The sequence below is a fragment of the Ixodes scapularis genome, unplaced genomic scaffold (genome assembly GCF_016920785.2).
Source record: "Ixodes scapularis isolate PalLabHiFi unplaced genomic scaffold, ASM1692078v2 PGA_scaffold0__279_contigs__length_252992795, whole genome shotgun sequence".
NCBI lineage: Eukaryota > Metazoa > Arthropoda > Arachnida > Ixodida > Ixodidae > Ixodes > Ixodes scapularis.
Genome location: NW_024609835.1, coordinates 192,690,962 through 192,708,060, shown reverse-complemented (window position 1 = coordinate 192,708,060; position 17,099 = coordinate 192,690,962). Strand labels below are relative to the sequence as shown.

Genomic DNA, 17,099 nt, shown 5'->3' with positions numbered 1-17,099 from the left:
GACCGTAAAAATCGACGCCTGCGCGTAGCAATCTAAACTTTTCGTCAAATGTGTAATTCACAGGTCGGTTTTTCTTGTAAAATTACACAAGAAAGATCCATGGACAGAACAAAAACAAGGCAACGTTTATTTGACGTTCCAAGAGGAGGCCTCTCTTCTTCAGAATACACACTCACACTCATACATACATATATATATATATATACATACATATATATATATATATATATATATATATATATATATATATATATATATATATTATATATACATGCTTCCATGAGCTATCTATACAGTCCAGCGCTGCGAACATCTAGACTACGCACATGCTCGTCACTCCAATGATATTGAAGGTCATGTGTATCTCACATCACATTTAATTGACTTGGATACCTCATAGCATCCTTCAAATCTATCGACAGCTACGAAAGAGCTAAACGGGCCATTTGACTTCAGGAGGTCTCGAATACCGTATTGATATTTGTTCTAGTTCGACACAATTCCGCCTTCTAATATTCTTCTCGTATCGGGTGTTGGTTCGTTTTGAGATCCTGGTTAAAAAGTACCGTACTCAAGCTTGTAGTTTTAGCTGATGTGCTGTTCATGCTTCGATCCTGTCTTTTTTTTTTTTTTTTACAACATGCAGATTGGGAATGAATCACGAAGAAGAACACCCTGGAAATGCTGGTCTTGACTGTGGCCCGGGTGCAGGATATGTAATGGCATCTGTATTGGATACGCCAGGACGCTCTGCATTTTCTCACTGCGTCTATGACAAGATGAGGAGATGCCTAATGTAAGATATTTTGATATACTGCTCGCAACTTCAATTCCCGAAGATAGTGGATACTGGTTGAGCATCCCTTTATAACATTAATCTGCTTAAAATTAATGCTGCATTATTTTTGTCAAGAATTTCAAAATAAAAATATAAAAGTGAGAAAAGGAAAAGGGCGAGTGAAGATGAAGTGTTGTGATTATCTCATTCCTATTGACAGGTTATATTTAGTCTGTTTGCAGTAGTATTTGTGATTGACTGATTTGTAAGCAAAAGTAATTTTGAAAAAATTAAGCGCTCGTTGTGTGCTTCAAAGTACTCATAAATAAAACAGTAAACGAGCACCAGATGCAAACCCCCACGCAAGCTGGCGTAAGGTTTGTCGGTTTATTATTCCACTAACTCCCTGGCATCCACACTCCAAAAAAAACCAGCACCCATGGATGCCGTTTTTTTTTTTCCACTGAGTCAAGATTGTTGCTTTTTTGAAAATGCGATATAGTTTTTGGTGTTGTCTTTAGCCATCTAGTAAGTTGGTGTTTATGGTGGCTGCTAGAAAATGCATACAATGGTTTAGCAGCAGGGTACATTACTATGAACTCATAAGAATGCGTGAAATTCGCACCTTTTGTTTTTGTAATCGTATGGAAAATTTACGATTTGCCCTTTTATATTTAAGCCCTGACTTCCAATAGAGTCCTTTCGAAAGACCACCCTCCGTTGGGAGCTGCGCAATTCCTGCTCAATTGCAGACAATGACCGAAACGCCACGGCACAGTTTTGCGATGTGTTGGATTAAAGGCAGAAGCACACTCACAAAAAAAAAGGAAATGAGCGCAGTGACATTTCACTTTCGACGCTGTTTGTTTGGCTCGTTCACTCCTAGCGTTGACCGCGCTCTGACGATCGCTATCTTATGGGATGACTGGCACTTTCCACGATTTTATTTGTTCCACCACTGTAGGGTGATTCCGACCTTCTAATAATCTGCCACTGACTTTCGAAACGGGTCCATTGCATTTATGCATTCGCGTGTTTTTTCGGTGGTAGGCCTCGGGATCAGGACTTTTACATGATTCGTAGCATTTGGTGTTCAAGTCTGAGGAAGTGAATGAAAGTAAAAACTAAAAGGCGTTCCGTCTATTTTGAATTTCTAAGCTTCCGGCCATAACGAGGGCCATCATATTTTTACGGACGAGCTTTCAGAACAATGTTTGGTCTTGGGAACAGAAGTGTCATTGTTCGCTGTTTTAACAAATTTACTCACACATGTTTTTTAAAGTGTAAAACCAACCGAAACTATAATATTTAAAGATTTAGAAGAGAGCACCTAAAAAGCTTCAAATGGTATCTAATAATATCAACAAAGAGCGAAGGACCTTATACAATTTTACCATGTTGGTGAACAGGCAATTTCAGCTTGCCTTCAAGACTACATGCTGTTTAAATCCTAGTTCATCTTAAGACAGGCAGAGATGGAGCATTGCTTCAGTTTAGGACAAACGTTTTAAGTTGCATTGCCCTGTTAAACGTCTCGTTGTAGTCTGGTACACTTTGGTGGTCATTCGTAGCTGATATTGTTTTTCCCAACCTGCTGCAGACACTACGGTATAGAGAAAAACGAATGACTAGGAAACAAGCGAATGAAACAAAAAATCGCCAAAAAGCGTTTAGAATTGTAGTTGTTGCAATGAAAAGGTAAAAAAATGGATAGCTATACTGAAGGCGCTTATTGTAAGGGTTGGCTTCTCCGGATATAGCGCAGTCCAGAAGTCTCCATAAGCACCGACTTTTTGTGTACGGTAGACGCTTGGTTCTTTATCATGCATTCTCGAATTTCTGGGGCTATATGTGCCCACAATATATTTTATGTAAATATCCGAATATGAACTACACTAAAGAAGGCGTGTTCAAATCTTGATTTTTTTCTTCAATTCAAGTTATGGGAGCATTCAATAAACGATTGTCATACCAGGCAAAATTTTCTCAGCAATTGTTGCTCTTTAAAGAGGAAAGAGATTGTTTACGGCTATAGAAAGGCACACAAATATTTGGAAGCATTTATGAAGTACTTGCAACAAAAATACTTTCTCTGCCCTTTACTTATTTGAATGTAGAACTGGCTTAATGATAAACAGATGCAAGAATATTTTCATGACACAAAAATACAGATACCTTGTTTTCGCAAAAGTGATACACTGAATGGTTACAATGAGTTATATGAAGTAACCCGCCAAAGCCAATGCTCTAGCCAACCCATTCTACTCATGCAAACGTCGGCTCAGGGACACCAGCATTCGCTTAGAGCGCACTCAGTATCAACGGCAAAGCATCCTGTTCAAGTGTGTCGCCCACTTGTGTATGCAACCGAGTGTTTTGTTCATTCGTGTATGAGCCATTCTAGGTAGTTTACATGGGCCGAGCTCATTATATATATGGGTGGTTTCATCTCAAATCGAGCAGGCAAAAAGGGTCGAAGTTTTAATTTCGATGAAAAAAATATATGTTATGGCGCCGTTTCTAAAACCGCAGTCGACACAAACCGCAAGTTCGTCGGATTTTTGTTCTCGACTTATGAATTTTTAAAGAGGCCCCGGCGAAAAGCAGTGTTTTTCACACCCGTCGTGGGTCGGATGTTTCGCTTGATCTCCCGCCATGGATTTTCAGTCCACATTATATTATCTTTTTTGAAGCACTCTGTGGACATATTTAAAAGGCTCCAATACCATGAAATAATTTTAGGCCTTTTGCTTTTTTTCTGTATAAATGTCGAAAACGCCTCCTCGGTCAATTGTTGACGAATTTTGACAATTAATTACTGGCGATCTACTTGGGTTACACCGATATTTTTTATGTCCACGGAGAGTCCAAAACACGCTCTTTATGTTTCTTATAAAATGACTCGGCTGTACAAATTATCCTTTGTGGTACGTTTACGTCAATATCATGCAAAAACCAAAAACTACCATTTTTGAAATTGATTTTCTCAAAAAACCCATTTTTTATTTTTTTATTTTTTGTTCAAATGTAGATATGATATTTGTCTACACGAAAATTAAGCCTAGAAAGTGTATATTTTGTTTGTATGTTCTACATTTAAGCATCAATATCGTACAAAAACGCGTTTTTACGGCTCGAAATGGACTTGCGAATTGCGCGTCTTCACAAGCTTGGAAATAGTTTTTTCTTTTTTTCAACGTTCCCACATAAAAATGAAATGCAGTATTTCCACCCTAATATATTTATTGATTATTTAAATTTTATTATAGGCGGCAAGCTACATCGGAGGTGTTCCAAAAAGAGAAAGCAACACTTCTTAACAGACCAGCAGGTGTCGTAAATTTTTAACGTGTAGGAGTCGGCAGACGTCTTATTGATTCGGGGCCCTCATTGGCCTGCATGAACGTCCCGCCCTTTCGGAGCCAGCAGATGACCACGACCTTTCGCGCTCGTTGTGTTAGATGGGACGGCCCGTGACAGTAAAGCGAGCAGCGCACCCTGTGTCACGAGGAGTGAAATGGTACGAGTCTGTCGTAGACGCGGCGAACAGTGACAGCCACCCAGGTGGAGTCTGTCAGAGTATTGCACAAGGGAAAGCAAAGGAATCGTTGCCTGAAAGGATGAGGACACCACGGCCTTACAATGTCGACGGTCAACAACTGTTCTGCCAGCCAAAACAACGCCGCGTGCGCGCTAAAACCGGCGGCGCGGGACAGAAATCCCGCAGACGCACACACGAAGATGGCCGGTTTCGTTAGGGATGTGGGGAAATTTGAAACCAGCCATCCGTGCATGCGTGAAACGATACCGCCTGTTTGCCCTAGCTTCGAGCGCCCTATCCTTACCTTGAAACGGCCGTGCTCTCTCTCTCTCTCTCCGGGGAGATCCGATAGCACCGAAGAGTTATCTATTAAACTTGAGGAAGAAAACGAGAAGGGAGTGTTTAAGTTTAATTATCCCCACCAACCCGCTCGTTCTGTCCTTATAAAGGGTTATCTCTTTTGGAAACAGCAAAGCCCGGAAACTGACATTAAAACGAGCGTGTTGGTAAATATACTTGTGTTTGTATTCTGCCCGGAGACTAGTTGGGTCGAAGTCAGCCTCCTTGTCAACTATAACCGTTTGTGAAGAGTTGGCTTCTCCCGAGAAGAAACGTTATCGCCGGCTGACGTGTCCTTTTGAAAAAGGGAAGGGGAAAGAGAAAGTTTGAGTAACTGCAGAAACTACCTCGAAAGCTCCTCTCCCGATATGAAGCTTGAAGCATAGTCTCGGTTACCTCCTCGCGCATCGCCTGCTCGAATCTATTCTTCACTTTCTTTCGTACAGCCACTGTTCCGCACAGCCGTCGTGGATGTGCGTAATAGAGGGAGGAACGGATTCGAGCATCATCTGGACGCCGTCATCCTGCCAGACTTCAATGTCGTGGGACCGACTCGTGTGTGTTTCTCCGCCCCGCTGAACTTTGTTTCTCGGGTGCGGTTTTTTCTGAACTGTTTTTTTTTTCAATGTTTTCATACTAACTGTTTGTTAGCACTGTTCAGTTGTTGGGTTTACTTCGTGACGGCGTAGCGGCGTGGCGGTGATGTAGAGAGCGTGTTCGCACGCAATTGGTTGCGTCCCGTTTAGGGAATGCCCGGAGGAGTTGATTTTTGTTCTTGCCATGTGCGGCTGAGTTTTTCCGTCTTTATTAAATTATTGATTTTTTTTTTGTTTTACCTTTACGTGCCGTCGACTTCTTTGTCTGACTCTCCACCAGGCGTGGACCAATCGCCTTGCCACCGCTCGAACCTAAATACTTTTTTTTTAACGCAATTTTTGTTTAGATCGGCGTTGGGCAATTTAATTCCTATTTATTTATTTTTATTTCGTACCCCTCTCCATGACACACTCTCTGTGTGTTTCGGACCGTTTCTGTGTCACCACCTTTGTGTATTACGGAAGTGAAAGGACATTCCCTGGTGACCTGTGCGATGTGCGGTGAACAATCCCCAGTGTTTGGTTTCGTAAAGAATTGTATATAATATATCGACGATGTGGTGACTTTCTGTATCTTAGTAATATGACAGCTAATAGCTAGTCGTGCTAGTTTACTTTGAAAGGTTTATAAATTGAAACAATACAACGTCTGTGCCTTTTGATTATTGAAAGTCTACTAGGCCTGCTGATTTGGTTAAATATGTATCTCATGGTTCCCGCTCTTATCAAAACATACATAAATATTCAATACCACAAAATCCGTTTATAATTGATTACAAAATGCAGAAGAAAATTCAAGAAAACTTTTTCACAATTCATAGCGACGCATGGGTCGCTATGTCTCACTTAGGTCTTGCAAAACAAAGGCGTCTTTTTCCGATATTGAGGCCTAAATATAAAACATGCAAACAAAATATACACTTTCTAGGCTTGATTTTCGTGTAGACAACTATCATATCTACATTTGAACAAAAAATAAAAAAAATAAAAAATGGGTTTTTTGAGAAAATCAATTTCAAAAATGGTACTTTTCGGTTTTTGCATAATATTAACGTAAACGTACCGCAAAGGATATTTTATACAGCCAAGGCATTTTATAATAAATATAAAGAGAGTGTTTTGGACTCTCCGTGGACATAAAAAATATCGGTGTAACCCAAGTAGATCGCCAGTAATTAATTGTCAAAGTTCGTCAACAATTGACCGAGGAGGCGTTTTTGACATTTTTACAGAAAAAAAGCAAAAGGCCTAAAATTATTTCAAGGTATTGGAGCCTTTTAAATATGTTCACAGAGTGCTTCCAAAAAGAAAATATAATGTGGACTCAAAATCCATGGCGGGAGATCAAGCGAAACATCCGACCCACGACGGGTGTGAAAAACACTGCTTTTCGCCGGGGCCTCTTTAAAAATTCATAAGTTGAGAACAAAAAATCCGACGAACTTGCGGTTTGTGTCGACTGCGGTTTTAGAAACGGCGCCATAACATATATTTTTTTTTATCGAAATTAAAAATTCGACCCTTTTTGCCTGCACGGTTTGAGATGAAACCACCCATATATATATATATCTTGCTGTTCAGAACAAAAACCAGCTCACAACCAGGTGCCAAAGTTGAGAAACTTTGCCACCTGGTTGTGACCTCTAACGCTACATTTGGACGGAGATTAAACATTCGGCGGTGCATAGTTTTTTTTTGCGGCAAAAAAGCCATGTAAACTTTTTTTTTGGTGACACCCCGTACCTCAGCAGCAGAGGGTTCCAATACAAACATGTTTTGAGAAAAGGGCAGCATTCCTCTTAGCATTGAAAGTGTTGTAGTATAGAATCTTTCTTGCCATATGATTTTTAGGAGGAATTGAAGCTCTCGGGGGGAGAGAAGGTGCGCTAAAGTTTCTACTCATGCAGTCGAAAAAAAGTTGGCGGTGCCAGAACGAGGGTGATATCCTTATCATCGGTAGTATCAGACTGTTAGTTCTGCTCCTGCTGCAAGAGTGGTAACGTTAGTACACCCCGTGTCAGCATATACCATTTTATGGTATATGTTGATTTCGCTTCTTGTGATAACATTCACCAAGCTTTTGCTAGGAGCAATTGGCTTTTTTTATCTCCTGATGTGACTTTAGTTTTTTTAATTTATTTTTCTGTTTTTTTCTCAACCAACTATTCGTAAGAATTATTTTAGCCTTACTGGCAACACTCGATATTTTTACAAGAATTGATTTGTATTACAGATTTTAAAAAGCCGTTATATCTAGAAACATACGGTTTGCGCTGGTGAGCTATGCGCACCTGATGCACAATATAGAGGATAGTCCTGTCTAGAAGTTTATGAATTACCTATAATTTTGTCAATAACTAAATATTTTCTAAAAATAAATACAAAATTGTATTGACGAACTTGCACAGCGTCATGGAAAACTGGTAAACTAGCCAATATTAGAACTCATTGTGGAGCGTGGGAAGCGCGGTAGCGCGCTGAGTTATCACCTTTGGAAGACAAGCAAGGCTATAGGCTCAAAAACGCTGCCGCGAGGTTTTCAAGTGTTCTATTATTCGCGATTTTGCTCTGTTTAATTAGCGCTGTTTCCCCGACTGGTATGTTTAGCGCACTACCGTAGTTTCAACGCAATCCGAATTTTTTTTTTTTAAGACAAGACACATTTTTTAACGCTTCCCCACAGTACCTCAATTTTGACCGTCCTTCAAGCATTTTCGCTAAATTTAGCGGGGAATATGGCGTTACGTGACTTATACACCTTGGCGAAATTGACGGCACGTGACCAACATATTATTTCAATTACCCGTTAAATTTACCGGGAAAATTCACGTCTTGTGACCCAAACACCAATTTCGATTATCCGCTAAATTTTGTGGGGAAAATTGACATCACGTGACCTAAAGACATGTGACATTTACAACTATTCAATTTTCCCGCTAGGTTTGGCGGCAAGATATACGTAACGTGACACAGTACTTTTTCGGACAATTCTGAAGAAATTTCGTGCATAACAGGACTTTAAATGCGAATATCACTGGCAAATTTGTTTCTTAGTTTGCTGATTTAATTGCTTTTGATGGCGCTCAGAAATGTTCTATTTTGAACCGCATGGTTCTTTTCACTAACTATCCCTCCAGATAATGTCCCCCTCTCCGTAAAACCCAGATGCATAAACCATATTAATGTAAATTTAATGTTTTTTTCTAAACATGTCATTAATGACTCAAAATAGCCAGTATATACTTTTTTAGTTTTGATTTTTATCTTCGCTTGTAACATTGTGGTCTATTTCATAAATTTGCCGAGTTCAAGTATTATCGACATTGATGTTGCTGAACTATCGCAACATTAAACTATGGAATTTTGTGTTTGCTATCGATTTTCTGGTTACAGCGAGAAAGACCAAAGGTGCTTTGAAAAGACGGCAAGAATGCAACTCTAGGAGGAAGATTACAGAAAGTCCATACGGAGCACCACTCAATTACGTACAACTTCCACTTAAAAAAAAAGTCTACAATTCTTTGACGCACAATACGAGCAAAACAATAAATATTAATTATCACAGTATAACTGCGCGTCTGTTTAGTCAATCGAGAACGTCCGCGATATGCATAACCAAGATTCCGGGACAGGGCGGCATAGTTTCATGTTTTTACGCCTCGTGCCTTAACACCAATATCGGGCTGCAGCCGTTTGTGACAAAATGGTGCATCCTGCGTCAGTTGGAAGAAGGGGGAGGGGGGGGGAGGTAGTGCTCGCTGACTGCGAAGAGCTATGGGCTATTTTCTAGTCCTGCAGTTTATATTGTTTACACCAAGACACTGAAAGTGTTGATATCGGTTTTATTTATAATCTAATATAATCTAATAAGAAAGATATAATCTAATGTTAATTTCATTTTCGAAAGCTGGCCATATATGGTATTCATATTTAAAACGACTACGTCACTCGGCTATATTTGCACCCTGCATATGTAAATGTGTAAATTACCTGCGCTTGGTTAGCACCGTTCTAATTTGCGCTACGCTCTCTCATTCGGTAAAAGAATCACTATAAGGCAAGTCGTTTTAATAAATACCTTCATAAATATGTATGAAAAACATTGAAAAACTACATTTCTGAGTCACTTGCGCGGTCTACAAAACTAGTGATCCCAGGACATTTAGAAATAATGCATTCAGGTGAATTAGTTTGATCTATTAATAAACATATTTTTAAATTGTCAGAATGCACACGATGTTTGGGTGCACTCAGATATGGCTAGTCGAGTGTTTTGCTTCCAGAAAAGAAGAGGAACAAAGTTATTGAATAGTTCTTGTTCATTTGATAAGAACACTGAAAATACTGCCATGTCCCGACTCATTGATGTAGGCTCTTTTTGGGTAGCAGCGCAATCAAAAAGAAACTTTCACAACGACCTAAAAAAAAGAAACAAACAATGAAACAGATTTAGAATTTCATGTAACGCCGAATCAGAGTGCAGCTTTTAAAAAGGAGGAGGGAAGGGGATGAAGAGGCGCGTCACATGTGACGTCACGAGGGTAACATTTTTCGGCTAAATTTGGGGGGGAAAGTTTTGCGGAAACCTTTTCCCGCTAAATTCAGCAGAACAATATTCCCGGGTTGTGTGGCGTCACGTGAGACGACACGAGGGGAAAATGTTTTCGCAAACGTTAGCGGGAAAACTTTTTCGTCAATATTAGCAGGGAAATTTTGCCCTCGTGACGTCCCACGTCACATCACGTGTGACGTTATTATGGGAAATGTTTCATAACGCAACGGGCGATTACGCCGATGGCAAACGCCGCTCAAGCCAGAAACAGGAGCCGAAGAGCTGCGCTCTAGACGAGTACTGCAGTTAGATTTATTACGACATGAATCCAATGTTTGTTCGCATCAAAATTTTACTTCATGTATAATTTTAGTCATGGCGTCATTTTGTTTGTGTCGTTATGGCCTACATGCATATTTTCTACTTCTTTTAATATATTTGGTAATCAAACAAAAGCGGTCGTTGACTCCCTTTGGTGTGACGCTATTTGATAGAGGGTAAAGGCTGGTTCACAATGTTGCAACCGACTACAACAGAGTGCAACAAAACATGTTTTTAAGCCCCTTGTGACAGCTTACGACCGTGCCGCCCAGCAGCAATGGCGGTCGTAAGCGACTTAAATCCCCCTTTTGGTAGACTCAGTCGTAGTCCTTTGCAGCAGTGTTAACCAGATTTAGCACGTCGCAGGCTCACTGCAGGGTTTAACGAACACTTTCACAAACATTCGGACTGTGCCCAAGTGAGTATGCAGATAACTCAGTCGAGCAAACATCAAAATTTTACTTGAATGGATTTTTATTTTATTTTGAATCATCCAGGCAGTTGCCTTTCGCGATGGTTCCGGCCTATGAAGAGGCAACATCTACACTGAAAACGTATTCATGGGCTCCCTCGTGCACGTGTGCATGCGAATGGGCTCATGGGCCGTTCGGCAACAAGCTTGCATGAGCGTGAAGAGGAATTATGTTGGAACGTTACTTTGTAAGCTGTCGCAGCGGACAGTGATCCCTTCTGCGCGGGAGGAATTCAGTATTTGTAGATACGCCAGCTGAACGGAGGAAGAAAAATGCAAAAACAAAGAGTCGCAAGGAACATACACACGCACTCCGCTGGACTAACAACCATTTACTGAATACCATCTTTTTCTTCGTCGACTTACATTTAATGGATACCTCTTCTCCTTCGTCGATTTTAATTATCGCCTATATGAAATGTTTGTCCCTCGTCTTCATCAAATCAGTTTTGAAAAACCTTGCATCTCCAGAGATAACGTCTCCTGTGGGCTCATGCCGGCAATTTTACACAGGGGGTGCTTCCTGCAAATACTTCTTTTCTTTTGCATGTACCACAATAGAGACAGTGCTTACGCAATCTTCTTTCTTCTCCTCAATGGCTAGGGATTCTAGCATTTCCCTTGCAGTCTGTTTTTTGTGTGTAGCCATGATGGTTATGTTTGAGGAAAAGGGAGCAGATTGGCATTCGCGACAATGCGCTGGAAGATGGCCCCCTGCTTCAATTGTGCGCACAGTAAAGATTAAGAAGACGAGGGACCAATATTTCATATAGGCGATAATTAAAATCGACGAAGGAGAAGAGGTATTCATTAAATGTAAGTCGACGAAGAAAAAGATGGTATTCAGTAAATGGTTGTTAGTCCAGCGGAGTGCGTGTGTATGTTCCTTGCGACTCCGTTTTTGCATTTTTCTTCCTCCGTTCAGCTGGCGTATCTACAAGCATGAATAACCAACCTGCTCAGCTTCAGGCAATCACAGCGTATCTTCCTAGTACTCTGAGCTCACCTTTTATATGTTTCAGCCGTCTTGAACCGCAAGGCCTTAGCCATCTCATTGCTCTCAACACCTGCAGAGGAAGGCTGCTTTCCCGCAGCATCAAAAAGAAGATTCTCCTTGATGAGGTACGACATTTCTTTGGCCTCATTGAACCATCTCAAGGCCATGCCCAAAGAGTTTCGAAAATCATGAGATCCGAAACATGGCGGCAGGTTCGCATTCTCACAGATTTTCTAAGAGTAAAGTGCTCTAGCCACAACGTCTTTTCGAACCACTTGACCATGACAATATACACAACGGAACACCTTTGGAAGGTGTGTTTTCTTCCAACATGGAAACACCATCTGGCAAGGAGGCCTACGAAAGAGCCTAAAAGCGCCGCACTCCAGGTCATCGGCGAAGTAGCTCTTTCAGCACCAGCGCGCAGCGTACTTGAACAAGGGCCGAAATTCGCCCTACCACCAAGTCTGCATGCCATCGAAAAGGTCGCAATGGTACGGGAAATTGCATCTAAAGCACCTGAGGAAGCATCCTCGCAGAGAATCAGTGAAGGACTTGACTGCCTAGCCGCTGTACGGAGCCAAGGAACTCAAAAATTAAGTTTTGCAACAACGGTACGTGAACTACGTCGCAAGACCTTAGACTATGTCTCTCCGAAAAGGAAGGAGGGTTTGTAGTTATGGATTTGGGGACGTTTGGAGAAAAAGCCCGAGAAGCGATGGCGACGAATTTCAGTCCAGTCGATCCAAAACAAAGTATATCCGCGAAAAGGGCCATCCTCAAGATACTCGACGAGGAGCAATGTGGAAGTCTTGTGACAAAAATCAAAGGAACGAAACAAGGTGACTTATCTGTGTTTTTTTTGGCCAAAACACACAAAGACGAGGTTCCCTTTCGAGCCATTGTTTCAGAAAATCACACCTGGCAAGGCCATCTCTCTAACGTTTTGGCAAAAATACTATCCCAAGTTCAGATAAACGACCCTTTCCGAAATCCCAACTCTTAGCAAGTAATCGGCTTACTTCAAGAAAAGGGGTGCGACATTGTTTCATGCTTTTCCGTCGATATAAAAGACATGTATTATTCCATTCCCCATGCCACTCTTCTACCGATCCTTCGTACGACAATCGAAGAGCAAGGCGTCCAACGCATTCAAAACGCAGCTGGGATGAACCTCGACAGCTTCCTGGAGCTCCTACGAATCTACCTTACGGCAACTGTTGTGTCTCACCAGGGCCAGAAATATTTACAAAAATCTGGTGTTTGCATAGGTTCCTGAGCTGCCCCATACCTCTGCGATATATATCTTGCAGCATGCGGGAAGACCATTCAAGATAATCTGAAAGATCATCGCATCGAGGCCATCTTCCGATACGTACATGACTTTCTTATACTGTGCAACTCTGAAGTAGACGAGAGGAGTGATGGGTGTTTAGAAGTAGCCGTGCGCAGCTTTGACCGAAGCTGCCCTGGACTTTCCTTCACCCATGAACTTCCTGTAAACCGGTGTATTCGATTTCTCGATCTCTCCTTAAAGTTCACAAGCACACACGTATGCTGGATGTATCAAGCTAGATCTTGCAAGGGATTTCTTTCGAGTGATTCCGAACATTCAAAAACTGTTAAACGAGGATTGGCTACTACAGCTCTTGTCGCGGCACTACAGAAATCTTGACGCCATAGGCTCGAACGCAGTTTCCAAACACAAATCTCTAGGCTTCAAGACACCGGATACACGAGCGCACTCCTCGTACCTGTGTGTGAAAGTATTTGCAAGCAAATACGACGCAAACCAAGGGAGACTGCACAAACACCAAAAAAGAAGCCTCCTAATCCTCCAGTTGTGTTGCCATATGTCCACGGGGTTACACATCGCCTGAAAAAGATCGCTGGCCGACATGAAATACAAGTCGTTTTCTCAGCTCCCAACAAGGCATATGCCATGGGCCGCAAGGTTAACAGTGAGGCCGACAACAACGAAAAGAACACGTGCGGCACCGTTCACAGGGCTCAATATTCCCCATGTGAAAGCGCTGTTGTTTACCACATTCCGCTGTCATGTGGGAAATGTTACATCGGACAAACTGGGCGCTGTGTCAATGACCGCATCAGAGAACACGCCGCCTCCGTGCGCACAATTGCAGCAGGGGGCCATCTTCCAGCGCATTGTCGCGAATGCCAATGTGCTCCCTTTTTCTCAAACATAACCATCATGGCTACACACAAAAACAGACTGCAAGGGAAATTCTAGAATCCCTAGCCATTGAGGAGAAGAAAGAAGATTGCGTAAGCACTGCCTCTATTGTGGTACATGCAAAAGAAAAGAAGTATTTGCAGGAAACACCCCCTGTGTAAAATAGCCGGCATGAGCCCACAGGAGACGTTATCCCTGGAGATGCAAGGTTTTTCAAAAAGGATGTGATGAAGACGAGTGACAAATATTTCATATAGGCGATAATTAAAATCGACGAAAGAGGAGAGGTATCCATTAAATGTAAGTCGACGAAGAAAAAGATGGCATTCAGTAAATGGTTGTTAGTCCAGCGGAGTGCGTGTGTATGTTCCTTGCGACTCTTTGTTTTTGCATTTTTCTTCCTCCGTTCAGCTGGCGTATCTACAAGCATGAATAACCAACCTGCTCAGCTTCAGGCAATCACAAGGAATTCAGTAGCTGTTTTTCACTCCGCAGTGGCGTAACGGTATATCAAATCCCTTTGTACAGGCTTAATATGCTCCAGTGAACGCGCACAACTAATTAGGAATACGAACAAACTGCAAATACTCAGCACAATGATTACTGTTTGGTTCGTATGATTAACGTTAAATATTAATAAAAAGGTTAAGAAACACATGATTGTTGAGTTGCGAAAGTGTAAATCTTACTTGTGTAGTAAGCGTACATGTGACCTCTTGAACGGCTGTGTTTGCTATTGGATGTTCTGAGCATAGACAAATGGCCGTATCTGCACATTTGTTTCAAATATTTCGAAAGTACACATGCTCAAACACTTGTCATAAGACATTTTACTACTTTTTACTGCACCCTAGTGAAAACTGTCAATGTTTGTTTGCACAAGTAACGCCTATCATAGTTTATTTATTAATATTTTGTTATTAGCTGTAGCAGTAATATTCCAATAACACGCACTATTTCTGTTGGTAGTTGTAGTAGTAGTTATTTTCTGAATATATAATATCTACCAGGTCGGTGACTGTGCTCAAGTGGAGTTTATGAAATTGGGTTATCAATATATGTAAAAACTAACCAAGCGGTTTTGTTTGATATATTTCAATGTGCACTGGCGTACAGGAATTATCCATGTCAATTATCGCCTTGTGGTGAACTATAGTAAAACATATAAGAGCCGCGATTTCCTATCAGGAGCCAGTTCGATGCCACGCGGTATATTACCCTAGCGTCATTTTATGAATGCTCCGCTTTTAGGCGGATATCAAATCAATAGCAAATGGTTTCCTAACTGTCCTCTGACGGGACTGAGGACAGTTGAGAAGAAGTAAATCAAACCTACCGAATAATAGAAAGAGTATAACGTTTCATCATGTGGATTATGAAACTGTAAATCTATCTGGATTTTATTGGGATTGATTTCAGGTTTTCAGAAATTATTCCTGTGTCTGCATTCTTAATTTAATATTTCAAAAGATAACTGCAGTTCATTTTTCATTTTCATAATCAATATAGTGAAACGACATTACACTTGGTTTTCCGGTATGGAAAGTAAGTATGAAATGGACATTCATACCAGTGACCTCGAAGACATCCCGCCTTATTAAAAAAAAATAAAAATCGAAATAAGCGCTTTGTTGAGACTATAGTTTGTGACGGTCCTCGAAATCCCCAGCCATATTAACCGCACCCCTAAGCTTAAAGTGCAATGGAAGCTACGTACTCTTTCGCCAGCCGTACGTCTATGTTTCACGACGTGCTCGCGCTCTCCTGCTTATAACCATTGGAAAAAGGCGGAGTCAAGAAACGAATGGGAGGCGGTTTATTGGTCGGGTGAGCTACTAGCATCCACCACACTCTCAGCTGAGGGGTGCATGCTTAAAAAAGGAAAAGAAAATAACAAAAAAAAGGAGGTTTTGTTACGAAGCAGTGACTTGTCATGGTGTTTTTGTCAACGCGCCACGCACGGTCGGAACTGTTTATGAGCCAGCTTTGATTTTTTAGCCAGTATTTGTGGTCCCTAGTACGAATGTTGGTTATTTATTTATTTATTTACATAGAGACCTGCATCGCCTTTCTGCATCATAGCAGGGGGTGTACATGCCATACGTAAGATTCTAAAAACATCGAAATACAAACTTAAACGTTAAACACATCCTTCGATAGCCAACATATTCCATCCTTCTATATTTCTTTGGAAAAGAAGAAAACGCAAAAACAGGTAAAGACTAATCCTTACACAACTTTGTCGATAACCAGAAAACAACCAGTAATAACCAGACACTTGCCAAACTAGGTCTGATTTGGCTGTACTTTGGCTTATAAGGGCTTGTCAAGGCCCAATAATCTCAGTCGAAATCCACAATTTACTCCAGGTCTCCGTGCTACCTGAGCAGTTGGAGCTTCATCAAACCTGAGTGAGACCGGTATGCTGTATATTAGGAGATGTTGGGCACATGTATTCTTGTTGTTTGCGGATTTTACGGCGCAAGAGCCCCACGGCCAAACTGCACTAAACTAGGTAGGCTAGAAATATTTTCGTAAAAGTACTGTAGGACCACACTAGAGCTCGGCTATAGTTTGTGTAAAACACTTGTAGTTTTGAGAAAAGCTAAAAGACGTGCAAATGATATTGTAGGCTGCTCCATTAGAACCAAGACAGGGTGAACTGGGATGTTGCACTTTGAAAATTAACGAAAAAATGTCATGTATTGTTGTAGAAGGCCATGGCAATGAAAGAAAACATGTAGAAAACATCACGTTTCTGAACAGTGCTCATGTAACGGCGGCTCCTCCCCTATATCAGGTGTTGATGAGTAATGAACTAGTGGCCGATTCTCCAGCGGCACAGAAGGGCTTCATGAAAACAATTTTATTATAGGAGGTTTCCCATGTACCAAGTTCAGGTTTGATGGTATGAAGCTTAATATTGTCGGCTATCTTCCATTGAGATTGCCATAGCCGTGAAAGTGAAAATCGTGCGAACATTTTAAGACCTTGGTAAGGCATGCAGATATTCGATGGTAAAAGTTTCTCTGAAAAGGCGGCTAGTCTATGTCCAGTCTCGTTGTCTGCCATGCCCACATGGCCTAGGATCTAGCAAAACTTAATGTAACACCCACCAGCGAGTCCCTGTAGAGCCTTGGCCCGTACAAGTTGAGTTAAGTTATTTGTGGTTGGTGTAACGGAACATACTGCACTAAGAACGCTTTGAGAACATACAAAAAGAATGGCTTTTATCACTTTGCTCCTCATTATATAGAAGAGCGCTGCCAAAAGAACATAACGTTCGGCCGTAAAAATGCTGGCAACATT

General features: G+C 41.3%; 1 protein-coding gene across 1 annotated transcript in view; it reads left to right on the top strand.

Moving 5' to 3' along the window:
- Positions 1-17,099, top strand: part of LOC121837907 — a 44,619-nt gene that overhangs the window by 26,724 nt on the left and 796 nt on the right. The window lies entirely within an intron of this gene.